The sequence below is a fragment of the Scyliorhinus torazame genome, chromosome 9 (genome assembly GCF_047496885.1).
Source record: "Scyliorhinus torazame isolate Kashiwa2021f chromosome 9, sScyTor2.1, whole genome shotgun sequence".
Lineage (NCBI taxonomy): Eukaryota > Metazoa > Chordata > Chondrichthyes > Carcharhiniformes > Scyliorhinidae > Scyliorhinus > Scyliorhinus torazame.
In genome coordinates this window covers 142,552,322-142,570,850 of record NC_092715.1, presented here as the reverse complement: position 1 = coordinate 142,570,850, position 18,529 = coordinate 142,552,322, and the positions used below count along the sequence as shown (strand labels likewise).

At 46.5% G+C, this 18,529-nt stretch overlaps 1 protein-coding gene across 2 annotated transcripts in view; it reads left to right on the top strand.

Moving 5' to 3' along the window:
- LOC140429503 (aldehyde dehydrogenase 1A1-like) overlaps positions 1-18,529 on the top strand; it is a 259,226-nt gene that overhangs the window by 35,697 nt on the left and 205,000 nt on the right. The window lies entirely within an intron of this gene.

The following is an 18,529-nucleotide window of genomic DNA, read 5'->3' as shown; positions in this document are numbered from 1 at the left end:
TTCCCTGCTTTCTCTCTACGTCCCTTTTTGAATATTGGAGTGATGTGATCTACCCTTCCAATATGCGAGCAGGCTTTGCCAGCACAAGTGCTGGGAGCACCTGCGAAGAACCTCTACTCCTAACCTGGTTGAAGTATCCAGGTTTGGGAAGGTCCCTCATTTCCATAGTGCTGTTGCACTCCATAAGGGGGAATGTGGGGCATTATATAATAGAGCACTGGACAGCTATTCGTTTTTTTTAAAGCTAATCACTTTCATTTACAAGGGAGTCTATTTTCTCATGGTTCTGATATTCTTTTACTAGAATCCAAGGGACCCCCCAGGAGCAAATGTTTCATGGACTCAACATACTGGCTAAAATAAAAGCAAATGAAAGTATGCTTGGAAAGTTAAGCTTGACTATATGTGGAGACCCAGGATTGTTCTTTTGGGAAGTCTGCTTTTCCTAGCATCCTAGTCTTGTCCAGTTCCTCCTTGGTCCAGTTTAAAATTCAACTCTGAAGTTTTTTCTAACCCGGTGGCTCTTTGTTGCTAAGCAATAACCTAGTCTTTCTTTCAACCTTATTTGTTTTCACATTGTAAACTTCATTATCAAACCAAACTAAATACATTAACCCTTACAAATACAGAATTACAAAAATTACATTTACTTTAAAGCTATACTTTATTTCTCACAAATACAAATATAGATTACTTAAAACCATCTCTGTTTTTTGACGCTGTGAACAAAAATATGACAAGATATGAAAACAAGCAAAGGGTTTTAGTGAGAGGGATGGATTGGGACTGCTTTGTTCTGGGGTTGGTGGTTATTGGGTTTGGGGTGGTTTATGATGATATAGTGGGTTCACAATTGGTGTACCAATTGGCTGCATTTCTTGGGTTACCTGAAGTATGCCTGAATCAGTTCCTCCAGGGAATCTTTAGTAATTCAGTTAGTGGCTACATGTGCTCTCATTGTACAGGCACCTCCCATTCGTCCCAGGCCCTTTCTCCTTTAAAGAAACACAGTTGTCATTGCCATCCCCCATGTGTTGTATATTGCATGTTGTTGCTTTATGTGCAAGACACAGAAGGCCATTGTCATTCGAGAAATTCTTGGTGTGTACTGAAGAGGATCCCCAGAGCTGTTGAGACACCTGAATCAGATCTTCAGCAGCCTGATGGCTTGCTCAGTGGCCTCTCTAGTACACAAGTGATTTTGGTGATAGCTTTCCTGTACGTCAGTGCTGGGGTCCTCACAGGTGTTATCAGCCATGCCCTTCGAGAGTAGCTTTTGTCTCCAAGGAACCAACCGGTGAATCTGCTTGGAGGTGCAAATATTTATCGGAGACTTGACTGGCACAGGATTAACTCATCATGGCAGCTCCCTGCATCTTGCGCAGTCATGCAAGTTGACCTTTGAGTGGTTGCAGATCAACTTCCCCTTAGTGTTGGGTGGAGTTACTGGGTTATGGGGATAGGGTGGAGGTGTGGACCTTGGGTAGGGTGCTCTTTCCAAGAGCAGGTGCAGAGTCGATGGGCCGAATGGCCTCCTTCTGCACTGTAAATTCTATGAAAACTAAACATTGATGGTGCATAGTCTCTTTCAATTGATAAATAGTGCTGGATGATCGGAGAGGTCTTTGTCACATTTGACAGTCTATGACCAGGATTTTATAGGGCAGAGGGGAGCCAACCCACTGGATGGAAATTCAGGGGAAACTCCACCTTTGCCAGTCGTAGAAACCCCAACCCAAATGTAAATGCAGTGGACAATTAACTGCCTGCAGTCAGTGTGCCCATATCCCTATATAAGACAAGGCCTTTCCCCCAACAGCTGCAAACCAACTGGATGGCTGGAGGCTTGTCAGTCGCAGCACTATCATCAAGAAAATTGTCCACTGCTGGAACTGTTACCAGGCAAAGATGAAGAGGGCCCAGAACACAGATAAGTGGGCTTAGGCTTGCCGGGGCATTCAGGCAGGCCCTAGGGCAGCACGGTAGCATAGTGGTTAGCATAATTGCTTCACAGCTCCAGGGTCCCAGGTTCGATTCCCGGCTTGGGTCACAGTCTGTGCGGAGTCTGCACATCCTCCCCGTGTGTGCGTGGGTTTCCTCCGGGTGCTCCGGTTTCCTCCCACAGTCCAAAGATGTGCAGGTTAGGTGGATTGGCCATTCTAAATTGCCCTCAGTGTCCTAAATTGCCCTTAGTGTCCAAAATTGACCTTAGGGTTGGTTGAGTGGGGTTACTGGGTTATGGGGATAGGGTGGTGTGGGCCTCGGTAGGGTGCTCTTTCCAAGAGCCGGTGCAGACTCGATGGGCCGAATAGCCTCCTTCTGCACTGTAAATTCTATGAAGGTGAGGTTGTCATTCATTAGGGCTTGAGGGAGTGCTAACATGCGGGTGGAACTTTCTGCCGGGTTGGAGAGGGTGGGAGGGCGTTACCTCTGTGAATCACAGGGAGCTTGCTCAGGAAGGTCACTCCTGCCTGCCCTCAAGGCGATCAGCAGGATATACCAGACCATCTCCCCACAAGGCAGAATGATCACCTGACACGGGTAAAATGCCAGCAGTGGGAAGTGTCCCAATTAGCCTAAGGGCAGGAGGTCTGAGTACCATCTTCCCCACCACTGTTGGGCAGCACAGTAGCACAGTGGTTAGCATTATGGCTTTACAACGCCATGGTCCCAGGTTCAATTCCCGGCTTGGGTCACTTTCTGTGCAGAGTCTGCACGTTCTCCCTGTGTCTGCGTGGGTTTCCTCTGGATGCTCCGGTTTCCTCTCATAAGTCCTGAAAGACGTGCTGTTAGGTAATTTGGATATTCTGAATTCTCCCTCTGTACACCCGAACAGGTGCCAGAATGTGGCGACTAGGGGATTTTCACAGCAACTTCATTGCAGTGTTAATTAAGCCTACTTGTGACAATAAAGATTACTATTATTATGCCAGTGGTGGGAGAAAGATAATGGGCATGTCATCCCTTGCCAATCCACCTTAATGTAGTTCCCCCACTTCCTCCTGTTGCTTACTTTTGGTTGGCTCTTAATTCGTAATTTGCTCTGTTTGTTTAACCTTTGCTCTAGAGTCGCCAGGTATTTTTATGATACCGCCACGAGGTTCAAGTTCAAGTAATGATCAATAACTCAACACATATTTATTATACACAGTAAATCACTACTCATGCATAAACTCTACTTTCTAAGCTATTTCTATCACTAACAGGCCAATACTTAGCTTCGGACGGGCCCACCAGGTCAGGCGAACAAATGGCCTTTCGTTCAGGTCCTGAGTCTGCGGGATTCAAAAGCTTGTATGGACTGGTAGCTAGGAGCGCCCATCTCATAGCGAGCGTTGACTTGAGAGTTACTTGTTTGGAGGCCGCTGGACATTCACTCTCAGGGGTTGCTTCGCGTTGCTGAGTGACCCTGTCAAGAAGGACGATTTGAACTTGGGGGCTTTACTTTATAGTCCCCAGGGGCTTCCCGCCCTTCGGGGCGGACCCCATACCTGGTTCCAAGTGATTGGACTTTGTTCCGATCAGTTGGTTCGATTTCTCCAATGCTGGAACGGTTCCCTGATCGTTGGGCGGTCTTTAAGTGTCCGTTAACCTCTTTTGTGTTGATTCCTGCTGGCGCCGAGGAGTCTGGCTTGGCTTTGTTTACCTTAAAATGTTTCGATTGTTCCCGGGGATCGCTCATTACTATGTAGATGGCTGCTTCATTACTATGCAGATGGCTGCTTGTATCGATGCTGTCTGGGTTTCTGCAGAGTCTAATACATAGTAAACGTGCACCTGCTAGATTTTGCCTGTGTTGGCTGAATTTCCCTTCAGCCTTTGCTGTTCTCCATTTTAAGTCGGGAAGTGGCCAACTCAGGTGGCTACACTCCCTCCTTGTGATCCTAACGCAAAGCGTGAAGGATCACATAACTGCGTTGTCTTCATTCCCTGACCCGGCGAGCACTCTTCTATGGCCTCGACACTGACCATAACTATGCAAGAAAAATTTTAACTAACATTCTAAGTGGAACTATGTCAAAACAGGGACATGCATTACAAAATAAAAAAACAGTACCTCTAACTGTCCTCACTAAACTACACTCACTCAAACATTCAATCATATTAACTTCTTAAACAATACACACAAAATCATGGCAGCATTATTCACATTTTGCCTGGCTTGGCAGTCAAGCTCAGTATTGTACAATCGCTCATGAAACACATTTCTTTATTCACAAAAGAAGAACGCATCCGAATGTCCTTTATTATAGATCGCAGGGGTCGGGGATCTGGTCATAACCAAAAATAGGGGATCTTATCCTATATACCGGGGTGCGAGCGCGGTAGGCTCTCCTTCTCCATTTCCTCATGCGGATAGTCTGCACGATGCTGCAGAGTATCGCCAATACTAGTAGGGATTCTATTATGTAGGACAGGGAGTACCAGGTTATAAACCTGCCATACCAAGATGGTGTGGTGTCGCTTGTGACTGGGCTCTGGGTGCTATGGGGAAGTGAATCATTAACGGCTGGGGGGTGGGGGTGGGGGGGTCAGGGGGTTCGCGTTCGCGCGCAACCAAATGTTCATTAGGGTGATGAGCAACACGGAGGATGTCCTCATGGTTCTTTTTCTTTCTCTTCTCTTCGTTTTGTCTCTTTTCCTGGAGCTTCTGGGGTTCTGTGGGATCAAGCATAGTGTCTGTTACTATCTTGGTTTAATATCTCGTCTGTTAGTATGTCTGTCCTTTTGTGCCAATTCTCCCTTTACAATTTGTCACCATGTGTGACTCCCTCATTTTTTTTAAAAACCGAATATCAGGACAGACACACTTAAAAATACTGAAACAGTGCAAGCTGTCTCGCAGGCTGTGCGATTTACCATCCAAAATGTTTGAGGATGTAAATAGCATAGGGATGGCAACCTAAGGGTCGCCTGAAACAAAACAAAACGTTTTGAATCAAAAGTGCCGAAATGAGGTGCGTATGGGCCGCGACGGATAAGATTTGGATGGAATCCCCGGGTAGGACGGCGACCAATGTCGCGTGTTCTCTACCTGAGCGTAGCTGACCAGAGGGGGTGTTCCCAGGCAGGGCGGGTCCCAATGCCGTTTCTTCACTGCCTGAGCAATCGACAAGAGCGGGCAAAAATGTAGTCATCGTGGGGGGTTGCCGTATTGGTTTTACCTTTAAACCTGAAGGGCAGTTATGAACGGTTTGTTTTTCTGTCGACAGACGAGTTCCTCTGAACTGGCGTCTGGGACATTAACAAGTCTCTGTGGACAAACTAATTCCTCTGAACTAGCGTCCGGGACAAACTAGCTTCTCTGGCTGCCAGTGGGCGTCAGAAGGGTGGTGGTGTGGGGCCGTGAAAATTTTTTCGATCTTACAAACAACATTTAACAATGCCACTACAAACAACATTAAACATGCTGCAGGTTCCATCAGAAAGGACACCGTTTTCTCCCAAGCGGTTCCTTTTTAAAACATCATCTGGACACCTCAGTTATCAGTTGCGAACTGGGTCGCAAAGGGGTTCTCGCTTTAGGAGTCAGACTCAAAGTCGTCATCTTCTCCCAGATGCCATACTCTGGAATGTATCAGGGCTGATAGGGCTGCATGGTGCGATTTGGGGTCCATCTCGTCGTTCCGGACGAGCCTGTATGAGTTATCTCGGTGCCAAAAGGTGGTGTCTAGTTCTGTGGGGACGGAGTCGGGGTCGTAATCATAGGGCGGTGGTCTTTGGTGGGGCTTATTGAGGAAGGGACCACTCGAATCGTGGTCAGATTCGCTGAGTGTGGGTCTTGTGCATGGGGATAGTAGGGAGGCGTGCTGTGGCTATTGTCTGAGTCACAGTCATTGTCACTACTGCTGCAGTCTGTGGGCGTTCCAGGGAGTCCAGAGTTCGGGGGTGGAGTCGAGGGCGAGTCCGTGGATGTGGTGGGCGTGTTGGGGGGGGTAGGGATACGTTGGCTGTGGGCAGGGTGTGGTCTGCTGCGTCGAGCATGACATGGTGTGCGTGGTTGGACTGTGGGCCATATGCCTTAAGCTGGTTGATATGGAACCACGCAGTCTTTGGGTTGGGGTACTTAATTTTGTACACGGAGGGGCTTACTTTGTCCGCAATGGAGTACGGACCCGAATATTTCGGTGACAGGAATGTGCTGGGGTTGTATATGGAGAGCATGACCTGCTGTCCTACCTCAAACTCAGTCGCATGCACTGTCTTGTCAAAACAGGCCTTGCTCTGTTCCCTTTATGTGCCTAATCGTACCGCGGCTGAGCCGTTTTAACATTCTCTACCAGTTGTTCTACTGCTTTCTCGTGTGTGAGGGCCGTCACTTCGGGGCTGGTCAAATCTAATCCCAATAAAAATACTGTGCCTTTCATGGGGCGTCCGGTCATGAGGGTGTGTGGAGTGTAACCTGTAGATGTTGAAACCGTATTTCGCAAAAACATCAGCGCAAAAGGGAGGACTGAATCCCAAGTGGTGTTGTTTTGCTGGACCATTTTTCCGAGGGTTGATTTTAGGGTCCGGAATTCATGCGCTCCACGATACCACTTGACTGGGGGTGGTATGCAATGTAGAATTTTTGGGTAATGCCAAATATCGTGAGGACGTTCTTCATGACACGTCCCGTAAAATGGGAACCTTGGTCGGATTCAATGCTGCAGGGGAATCCCCATCTCGTAAAGGTGTGGTGGGTTAAGATCTTGGCTGTGGTCTTTGCCGTGTTCGTTCTGGATGGGAATGCCTCTACCATTTTGTAAACGTGTCCATCACCACGAGTACATATTTATAACCATTCCTGCAAGTGGGCAATGGTCCTAGAAAATCAATCTGGAGGTTAGTCCAGGGGCCATTAACGGGGCGGGTGTGACTAAGTTGAGCGTATTTGTCCGGATTGTTCTGGGGACACATAAGGCAAAATTCGCAACGTAGTGCGTCATGTCCTCTTTTAAACTTGGCCACCAACAGAGCTGCCTGAGGTGGGCTGTAGTGGGATCAATTCCCTGATGTCCATGACTGTCATGGAATAAACAAATGAGCTGATTCCTGTCCTGTTCAGGAACCGCATAAAGGGTGTCTTTTAATACCACACCGTCATGTGTGGTCAGTGTATTTTTAAATCTATCGTAAGGTGCCGTAAATTTTCCTTTCAAAATCTCCCTGTGATTGCTATCCTGCTTCTGGGCCTGCACTAAATCCTCCATTTTAGTCTGCGAGACCTGAACTGCATTCACTGGTGCGCTTTCGGGTGGTGTCCAAAAATATCCATGCCTGGATCCTGCTTTAGCCAGTGCGTCGGCTTTTACATTTCCAGGGGAGGAGGAACTTTAACGATTCCGAATGTCCTGTTCTGTGCTTTTTCTAAAATGTGGCGGAGCACTGGGGCTGAAGGGAGGGGTTTTCCGTCTGCGGAAACACATCCTCTTGCTTTCCACAGTGGTAGGAATTCTGGAAGGCTATTGCAGACATAGAGGCTGTCCGAGTACATGTCTGCTGGGCTGGGGAAGGAATCTGGGTGATCCACAATGTACGCAACGGCTGCTAGTTCTGCCACCTGCGCGCCTAAGTGCCCTGGTAGTTCATTGCGATTTCGTCTAGGGCGCGTCCCTGCGCGTCCTTGACATAAATGCCGCATCCTGTTATGCGCTTCCCTTCTAATATTGTGGAAGATCCATCCACATATATTCTTATGGGTTCGCACATGTCTGTGTGCTTGGGGCTCTGGGTTGGACTACCTATCTTTCTGGGGGGTGTTTTCGCAATAAAGGGGCCTGTGTTGTGGTGTGGTGAGATGATTTCACATTCATGGGAGTACCTGGGTACTGTAGGTTATCTGCTAAGAAAGTGTGGGTCTTGGTCTTTTTAACAGTGATGTTCCGTCCCTGCAAAAGAAGGGTTCATCTGGGTGCTCTTATTTGACTGACTGTACCGTCCTTAAGTCGTCCGTCCAGTAAAAGTTGGGTGGGGGTGTGTTCCATCAGGATTGTGATGGGTTCAGTCCGGTTATGTATGAAAAATATTGTACTGCCCAAGAAACTGCGAGCTGGTGCCTTTCACAGGCTGAAAATCCCTGCTCCACAGCATCTAAGACTCTGGAGTAGTAAGCCATGGGCCTTAACTGTTCGTGCCGATCCTGGAGGAGCACGGCCGAAAGGGTGCGGTCTGTGCTTGCTACCTCTATCGTATAGGGGGAAAGCGGGTCTGGGACGTGTAGTGCGGGGGCTGCTATGAGTGCTCTTTTCAAAGAGTCCACAGCATCCGTATGCTGCGGAAGCAATTCCCAGGGGACTCCTTTCTTTAAGAGGTCTGAGCGGGGCGCTGCCTTGCTGGCGAAACCGTCAATGTGGTTTCGGCAGTAGCCAACCAGTCCTAAAAACGACCGGAGGGCTGAAACGTTCTGGGGAAGGGGCAATTTGGCAATCGAGTCAATTCTTTTGTGCTTGATCTCGCGTTTACCATGTGTGATAATTGTACCAAAATATATCACCTTGTTTTCCAAAATCTGGGCCTTTTGGGGGATTGCTTTACATCCAATTGAATGTAAGAGTTCCAGGAGTTCGGCCAGAAGCTCGATGTGCTCTGCCTTGGTGTCTGTCTGCAGTAATAGGTCGTCCACATACTGGACCAGACATTCGGGGTGAGAAAATTTTGACAAACCATTTGCCAACTGTCGGTGGAAAATGGAGGGGGAGTTGTGGAATCCTTGTGGAAGACATGTCCACGAGTACTGCTCATTTTTAAAAGTGAAGGCAAATTTGTATTGGCACGCTTTTGCCAATGGAATGGACCAAAATCCATTACTGACGTCCCTGTTTGAGCATGGTCTCGGGACTTGTGGCTACCGTGGGGGCTGCTGCGGGGGTGACTTTGTTGAGTTCCCGGTAATCGATGGTCAGTCGCCATGATCCATCGGGCTTTCTCACTGGCCAAATCGGGGCATTATTAGTGGAGGCTACTGATCTGAGTACGCCCTGCTCTAATAAGCTGTCGATAACTTTTTCGATTTCTCCCTCTGCCTCTTGGGGAAATCCGTATTGCTTTTGGGGTCTAGGGTCAGGTCCTGTGATTTGAACGGAACCAGTCATCCGGCCACAGTCGTGTTTGTGGGTCGCGAATGCTGTCCTGTGCTTCTGCAGAACTGCCCTAACCTGCTTGTCCCTGCTAAAATTTGCCTGCTGCGCTAATTTTGTTTGCATATTCTCCTATGGTGAGCGTTGCGGGGGCTCTTGCTGATTTTGCCATTCTCCAGACACATTGGTTGACTGGATCAAAGAACAGGTTGTGGGAATTCATAAAATCGATGCCCAAAATGTGTTCTGCTGTGTGGGGCAGGTCGACTAAAACTATGGGGTGCTTGGTGGTGATGTTGCCGATTTGAATGGGTACAGGGGCTGTGATGTGTCCCTGCTGTGAGTGGCCTGTAAAGCTGCTGAGGGTGATGGTGGCTGTAGTGGGCCACGTGTTCTTTTGAAACATGGTGGAGGAATTGATTGTGGTGCGGGACCCTCCTGTGTCCCAGAGAAACTCGATCGGCTGTCCCCGTATCTTTGCTGCAACTACTGGTCGGCCGGACCTATCCCAAAGGGTGTCGCAGACCCAACTGGGGGAGCCCGAACACCGTCAGTCCGTTCCGTTCAGGTCCGTCTGATCTGAACGGGTGCTAACGCTATGTATTGGCTGTGTCCTATTCTTATTCAGAGTGCCTGCCTGCTGGGCTCTCTGTGGCTTTCGTGGGGCATTGCATTCTCTTGCAAAGTGTCCTAACTGTCCACAGTTGTAACACTCCTGTGGCTTTTGTGGGGGGCTGTTCCTGCCTTCATTTACCCATGCGGGATTCTGGTGTGCCTTAACTGTGTGTATGTCTGCTTCTGCCTGCTGTTCTTCTGGATTTTTATTCGTGGGTTTGTTTTGAACAGATTGCTCCCAGGTGCGGGACAATCTTTTTACAACCCATTTCTCATTATGCGCCTCCTCTGAGGGATCATAATTGGCAGGAGCTTTTTTGTCCTGTTTCTGTGGCATGGGAGATAAGGGTGCGGGTCCATTTGGCCATGTTGTCTGGGGACAAATGGGCGTGGTCTAGGTCTCCGAAAACTGCTGCGAAATGGATCCACAAGCGTCCAGCAAACGCTGTGGGGTGCTCGGTTTTCTTTTGTCTGCACTTATTGAGGCCTTCGACGGGGTCACCCCTGTTATACCCGATCGTGTCTAGGATCGCGGTATGCATTTCTGCAAGGGTGCCTCCTCCTACATTCTGTGGGTCGGGAAGGACTGCTACAACCGAAGGGTTTAAACTCAAAACTGTGAGCTTCACTTGCTCACGCTCGTCCAGGCCATACATGGTAGCCTGCTGTTTTACTCTGGCAAAGAAGTGGTGGGGGTCTGAGGTGGGGGAGGAACGGTTTGATTTTATCGCACGCGTCCCGTAATTGGGTCACTGTTAAGGGGGTGGTGTACAGAAATTCCGTGTCGTCCGATGTGGCTGTGCGGTGGGTGGTGACTGGGTTCATTGGAGCCTGAACTATCTGCTCTGTGGGGGGTTGGGGCGCTTTTCTCTTCTGGGGCTTTCCCTGTGCACATGTTCCCTGAACATATCTCTGCGCTGTCTCACTCAATTCTTCCCAATCGTCTTCCTCATCTAACTGTGATCCAAATGTTTCCTGGAATCCTTTTTGAACTGAAAGCAGAGATTGCAGTTCTGCAATCTGCTTCCGGCACTTTGCGTGGTCTAATGAGCTTTGTCTTTGCTCCGTGGTGGTAGTATGGAGTGCTCTTAATGCTGCCTTCAGGTTGTTACACTGCCTTTGCAATGCCTCTACCTGCTTCTCTGTTTCCTCTCGTACCAGGACTGCACGTTGCGTGTCCTGATAGGCCTTTTCGTACTGGGATTGGAAGCTGCTTAGGTGCGCCAGACAAGACTGGTGTGCCCTCTTGGCATCATTCACCTCTCCGTCCTTTGCTGCTAACTTCCTTCTTAATTCTACATTTTCTTTCTCTATCTCGCTCACATTGACCTTACTCATTCGATGTGCCTCCTCTATCTCTTCACGAAACATCCGAACGACCTCCTCTCTGCCTCGCAATTGTGCCAAACAGGACATGATTGCCATCGGCTTGCGAGCTTTTCCTAAGCTTTTCTTATGAATTTCACTCAGGTTCTCCCACCAAGTATGTCCTATACTCCCGGGACCTGTTTCCTCATTTTCACAGAATTCGCTCCAAAGGGGCCATCCCTTCCCTTTGAGGTACTTTCTGATTTCCTCTTCCCAAACGGGACACTGTCCTATTCTACTGCTGGTCGCTGCGACCACGAATTCTTTCGGGTTCATGAGGCGTTGCATTGCCTGCATTGCCATCTTTCCTCTCTGAATACTTCTCGTAACATTTGGAACAAGGGGTATTAAGGCGGTGCTGTAATTACGGGTACGGCTTTCGCTATTTTCCGGAATACAAACACCCGACAGTTTTGTCGCAACAAAAAATCTTTCAGTTTACCTTATAGCCCTGTTAGTTACGCATGCATTAACACACTTGCGAATTATGAGGATTGATCAGAACTGCTTGAACAGTTGTTCCCAATTGGATTTCTAATTCAAATTTTTGGGTTCTCCCGGAGTGGTTAAGCCACTTCTAGTCCGTCAGGATGTCGCCAGTAATATGTTGCTAACTTTTGGTTGGCTCGTAATTCGTAATTTGCTCTGTTTGTTTAACCTTTGCTCCAGAGTCGCCAGGTATCTTTATGATACCGCTACGAGGTTCAAGTTCAAGTCATGATCAACAACTCAACACACCAATTAGTAAGGTTCAAATCAAAGCACATTTATTATACTCAGTAAATCACTACTCGCGCATAAACTCTACTTTCTAAGCTATTTCTATCACTAACAGGCCAATACTAAGCTTCGGACCGGCCCACCAGATCAGGGGAACAAATGGCCTTTCGTTCAGGTCCTGAGTCTGCGGGATTTAAAAGCTGGAATAGACTGGTAGCTAGGAGCGCCTGTCTCGTAGCGAGCGCTGACTTGAGAGTTACTTGTTTGGAGGCTGCTGGACAGGTCACTCTCAGGGGTTGCTTCGCGTTGCTGAGTGACCCTGTCAAGAAGGACGATTTGAACTTGGGGGCTTTACTTTATAGTCCCCAGGGGCTTCCCGCCCTTCGGGGCAGACCCCGTACATGATGCCAAGTGATTGGACTTAGTTCCGATCACTTGGTTCAATTTCTCCAATGCTGGAGCGGTTCCCTGATCGTTGGGCGGTCTTTAAGTGTCCGTTAACCTCTTTTGTGTTGGCTCCTGCTGGCGCCGAGGAGTCTGGCTGGGCTTTGTTTACCTTAAAATGTTTCGATTGTTCCCGGGGATCGCTCATTACTATGTAGATGGCTGCTACATTACTATGCAGATGGCTGCTTGAATCGATGCTGTCTGGTTTTCTGCAGTCTAATACACAGTAAACTGGCACCTGCTCGTTTTTTCCTCTGTTGGCTGAATTTCCCTTCAGCCTTTGCTGTTCTCCATTTTAAGTCGTGAAGAGGCCAACTCAGGTGGCTACACTCCCAACACACTCTCTTGGACCCTGTAAAACCCTGGCCTAAGACTGCCGACACCAATTGGAGTCAGGTTGTTGCAGCAAATCGAAGAGCCAGAAAAGCAGTCAAAATCAGTGAGAGGAACCTGAAAATAGGCAAGGATTTAGTGAGGAATCAGAAAATGGCGAGGATTCAGCGAGGAACCAGAGAAGTGGAGAATATTCAGTGAGAGGAACCAGAAAATGGGGAGGGAGAATTCAGTGAGAGGGATCAGAAAAGTGGTGAGGGTTCATTGAGAGGAACCAGAAAAGGGGCAAAGATTCAGTGAGGAACCAAAAAAGGGTTGAAGATTTAATGGGAGGAACCAGAAAAGTGTTGAGGATTCAGTGAGAGGAACCAGAGAAGGGATGAGGATTCAGTGAGAGGGGCCAAACATGTGGCGAGGATTCAGTGTGAGGGACCAGAAAAGGAGTGAGGATTGAATCAATGGAACCAGTAAATGGGTGAGGATTCAGTGAGGAACTTGAAAAGGGGTGAAGATTCAATGAGAGGAACGAGAAAAGGGGCGAGGATTCAGTGAGAGGAACCAGAAAAGGGGTGAGTTATTTTTAATTCATTTACGGGATGTGGGTGTCGCTGGTTAGGCCAGCATTTATTGCCCATCTCTAGTTGCCCTTCAGAAGATGGTGGTGAGTTGCCTTCTTGAACTGCAGGAGTCCTTCAGGTGTAGGTACACCCACTGTGCTATTAGGGAGGGAGTTCCAGGATTTTGTCCCAGCGACAGCGAAGGAACGGCGATATATTTTGTGGGTGAGTGAGTGATTTGAAGCGGAATCTCCAGGTGGTGGGGTTCCCAGGTATCTGCTGCTCTTGTCCGTCTAGATGGTAGTGGTCGAGGCTTTAGAAAGTGTTGTCTAAGAACCTTGATGAGTTACTTCAGTGTGTCTTGTAGATGGTACAGCCCACTGTTCATCGGTGGTGGAGGGTTTGAATGTGTGTGGAAGGAGGAACAATTAAGTGGGCTGCTTTGCCCTGGATGGTGTCGGGCTTCTTGAGTGTTGTTGGAGCTGCATTCATCCAGGCAAGTGGAGAGTATTCCATTACACTCCTGACTTGGGCCTTGTAGATGGTTGACAGGCTTTGAGGGGTCAGGAGGTGAGTTACTCGCTGTAGGATTCCGAGCCTCTGACCTGCCTTGGTAGTCACAGTATTAATGTGCCAAGTCCAGTTCAGTTTCTGATCAATGGTAACTCCCAGGATGTTGATTTTGGGGGATTCAGCGATAGTAATGCCATTGAATGTCAAGGGCCGATAGTTAGATCCTCTCTTGTAGGAGATGGCCATTGCCTGGCACTTGTGTGGCACGAATGTAACTTGCCACTTGTCAGCCCAAGCCTGGATATTGCCCAGGTCTTGCTGCATTTGGGCATGGACTGTTTCATTATCTGAGGAGTTCCGAATGGTGCTGAACATTGTGCAGCAATCTGTAAACATCCCCACTTCTAACCTTGTGATGGAAGGCAGGTCATTGATGAAGCAGCTGAAGATGATTGGGCCGTGGACATTATCCTGAGATACTCCTGCAGTGATGTCCTGGAGCTGAGATGATTGACCTCTAATCACTACAACCATCTTCCTTTGTGCCATGTATGATTCAAACCAGCGGAGAGTTTTCCCCTTGATTCCCATTGACTCGATTTTAGCTAGGACTCCTTTATACCATACTCGGTCAAATGCTGTCTTGATGTTAAGGGCAGTCACTCTCACCTCATCTCTGGCATTCAGCGCTTTTGTCATGTTTGAACCAAGGCTGTAATGAGGTCAGAGGCTGAGTGGCCCTGACGGAACCCAAACTGAGTGTCCGTGAGCAGGTTATTGCTGAGTAAGTGCCTCTTGATAGCACTGTTGATGACTCCTTCATCACTTTGCTGATGATGAAGAGTATACTGATAGACCGGTAATTGGCTGGGTTGGATTTGTCCTGTTCCTTGGATAGGACACACCTGGGCAATTTTCCACACTGCCGGGTAGATGTCAGTGTTGTAGCTTGTTATGGGCCAGGGTTTAGAGAACCCCAAAGTGTATCATGGAGTTCACCTGACCCACAACCTTTAATAGATTGTGGTATGGGGAGCACACGGCCCACTCTACAGGTGTGGACAGCAGAAATGGAAAAGTATTTTTGAAAGCAAAACAATTCTATGAACTCAAGTTAACATTTTTAAAACATACAGTGAACATCTTAGCAACCATTTATTCAAATACAACCCCCAAAGAATACAACACAAAGTAATCCTTAAGCTGTCCTTTTAACATCCATTTAAGTAACTCCTCCACAATCTTTTTAGCTGTAATATTACGTACTGGAATGACCTCTGGAAACCTAGTAGACACATCCATTATAGTCAAAAGATATTGATTCCCACTTTTTGTTTTAGGAAGCTGTCCTACGCAATCAATTAGGACCCTTGTAAAAGGTTCCGCAAACGTTGGAATGGGTATTAAGGGCACTGGTTTTATCACTGCTTGAGGTTTCCCTTTCACTTGACATGTGTGACATGATTGGCAAAATTTAACTCCAGCTTTATGTAGTCCAGGACAATAAAAATATTTTTGGATTTTATCTTAGTTTTCCTTATTCCCAAATGACATCCCACTGGCACCTCATGTGCAACTCGCAACACCTCCTTTCTAGACCCTATTGGCAATACTACTTGATGAACTTCTGTCCACTTTTCATCCGCCAGCATATGTAAAGGTCTCCATTTTCTCATCAAGACATCACTTTTACGGTAATAACACTCTGGTATACACGCAGACTCCTCTTCTGTGTATGCTTTCTGATACATTCGGTTTATTTCTACATCTTTCTGTTGTAACTCTGCCAATTTTCCTGAACTAAAAATGTCTGCCTCATCTGCCATCTGTTCGTGTTCTTTTTCAACCATCTGAGCAAAAATCGTTTCTGATAATTGCCTTCAACTTCATCTTCACTCTTTGATTTCTCCTCTTGTCTTAACCTGTGACTTTGCGACCTTGTTACTACAATCCTGAAAAATCCCAGGATATTCGTCCTTCAACACTTCAATTGTCTGATTTTCCACTGGCTTATCAACCACAGTAGGCATCACTCCAACCTGCGATCCAGCTATATCATTACCCAAGATAAACTGTATTCCTGGACAAGATAGTTTCTCTATTACTCCTACTACCATTTCACCACTCTTCACTGGACTTTCCAACCTTTCCTTATATAATGGAACACTACTCCTCTCACCCTGAATTCCACATATTACCACCTTTTCTGGCAACATTCTTCCCAAACTACTTAACTCCTCATCTCTTACCATTAAAGATTGACTAGCTCCCATATCTCTTAAAATTGTGACTTCTTTACCTGCTCCTCCTGATACACATGAGTAAACTATACCCACACAAGTAAATTCTGCTTCTGCTCTGTAAATTCTATGATCTATGATAAGTAAATTATTTAAAGAGATCTGGCACCTTCTTATCAATCACTTTTTGATCAGGCTGTAAAACCTTTTGCACCTCCTTCGCTTCACTTGGGCTTTCCTTTACCACTTTAACAAACCCCACTGTCTTATCCTGTTTTACCACATCAGCCTTCACAGTGCTTTTCTTCAACCACCAACACTGTGACTTTACATGGCCTAGTTTCTGACAGTGAAAACATTTGAACATTTTCCTTTCTTTTCCACCCTCCTGGATTTCTTTTTTAGTCTGAGGTGCACTCTCCTTATTATCTTCTATCTGATCACCTCTATCTTTACCACTTGAGTATTTCTCATGTCCCCAGTTTCTATCCCTCACAGGCTGAAACTGATGTCGGAATCCAAACTTTGATTTATGAACTAATTCATAATCATCTGCCATTTTTGCTGCTAACCTCACAGTTTTAACCCTCTGCTCTTCCATATGAGTTCTCACTACATCAGAAATTGAATTTTTAAACTCCTCCAAAAGTATAATTTCTCTGAGAGCTTCATATGTTTGGTCTATTTTCAAAGCCCTTATCCACCTATCAAAATTACTCTGTTTGATCCTTTCAAACTCCATGTATGTTTGACCAAATTCTTTCCTTAAGTTTCGAAACCTTTGTCTGTAGGCTTCCGGCATTAGTTCATATGCACCTAAGATGGATTTTTTCACCTCCTCATATGTCCCAGATACCTCATCCGGTAGTGATGCAAACACTTCACTCGCCCTACCGATCAGCTTTGTTTGAATCAGTAATACCCACATGTCCTGTGGCCTTTTCATTTGTTTAGCTACCTTCTCAAATGAAATGAAAAAGGCTTCAACCTCCTTCTCGTCAAACCTTGGCAATGCTTGGACATATTTAAATAGATTCCCACCATGCCTTCGACTTTGACGCACTTTCTCACTATCCTTCTCACTATCATCCAACTGTACGTTTCCCTTTACGCCAATTTTAACTGACTGTCATGTTTCATGGCCATTTTCTGAAGTTCAAACTCTCTCTCTTTATCTTTTTCCCCAGATCTGTATCTCCCTTTCTCTTTCTTTTTGTTCTGCTAGAGCTATTCTTTCTTTTCTCCTTTCTTCTCTCTCCTTTTCTTTTTCCTCTCTATCTCTTTCTCTTTCTTTTTTCACTCTCTCTCTTTCTTTTTCCTCTCTTTCGTATTCAAGCTGCTTTAATTCTTTCTCATGTTCCATTTGTTTAATTTGTAACTGAATTTTTGCCATTTCCAATGAGTCAAACTATCCCAGGCAATTTTAAATGCTTAGCCTCCGCCATAATTACCTCATCTTTTCGCATTTTGTCAGGTAATGTTAACTGCAATGTTTTTGCCAAATCTAACAGTCTATTTTTCGTCTCTGAATGTAGGGTACTGCGTGTGACCGTCTCCACCCCCAAAAACCTCTGAGCCTCTGAAAGAGCCATTGTCCACAACACACTCCTGACTTAAACTAGAATACCACACCTGAAAAGCAACCACTATATTCTCACCCCTCACTGTCTTTAAGTTCACTAAGCCAATCCAATAGATAGACTTTTATCCCCCTCGAGCCCCCAATTTGTTATAGGCCAGGGTTTAGAGAACCCCAAAGTGTATCATGGAGTTCACCTGACCCACAACCTTTCATAGATTGTGCTATGGGGAGCACATGGCCCACTCTACATGTGTGGTACAGTAGAAATGGAAAAGTATTTTTGAAAGCAAAACAATGTTTATTCTATGAACTCAAGTGAACCTTTTTAAAACATACAGTGAACATCTTAGCAACCATTAATTCAAACACAACCCCCAAAGAATACAACACTAAGTAATCTTTAGCTGTCCTTTTAACATCCATAAGAATTTTAAAAGAATTTTTAGCAGATGCACATCAGGTTAAAGTCACTACTGAGAGCAGTTATTAGTTTTAAATCACCAAAGGATCGAAAATACAGTCGTTAGATTACAGAGAGAGAGACTAATACCCCTTCTGGCTGTGACTGCAGCTTTCCAGCTCTGAAAATGAAACTAAAACACACCCTACAGCAAACAGCCTAAAACAAAAGTAAAAGGCTGACAGACAGCCCAGCTCCACCAACACTCTGACATCACTGCAGTAATAAACACCCATTTCTTAAAGGTACTCTCACTACAGATATTTATATACACACGCATTTACAAACATCCATTTCTTAAAGGTACTCTCACATGACAAGCTGTTCTGGAACAGCTTAGCTAGGGGTGCGGCAAGTTCTGGAGCACAAGTCTTCAGTACTATTGCTGGAATATTATCAGGGCCCAGAACCCTTGCAGTATCCAGTGTCTTCAGCCGTTTCTTGATATCACGTGCAGTGAATCATATTGGCTGAAGACTGACATCTGTGATGCTGGGGACTTCTGGAGGAGACCGAGGTGGATCATCCATTCAGTGCTTCTGGCTGAAGATTGTTGCGAATGCCTCAGCCTTGTCCTTTGCACATATGTGCTGGGATTCTCCATCATAGAGGACGGGGATATTCGTGGATCCTCC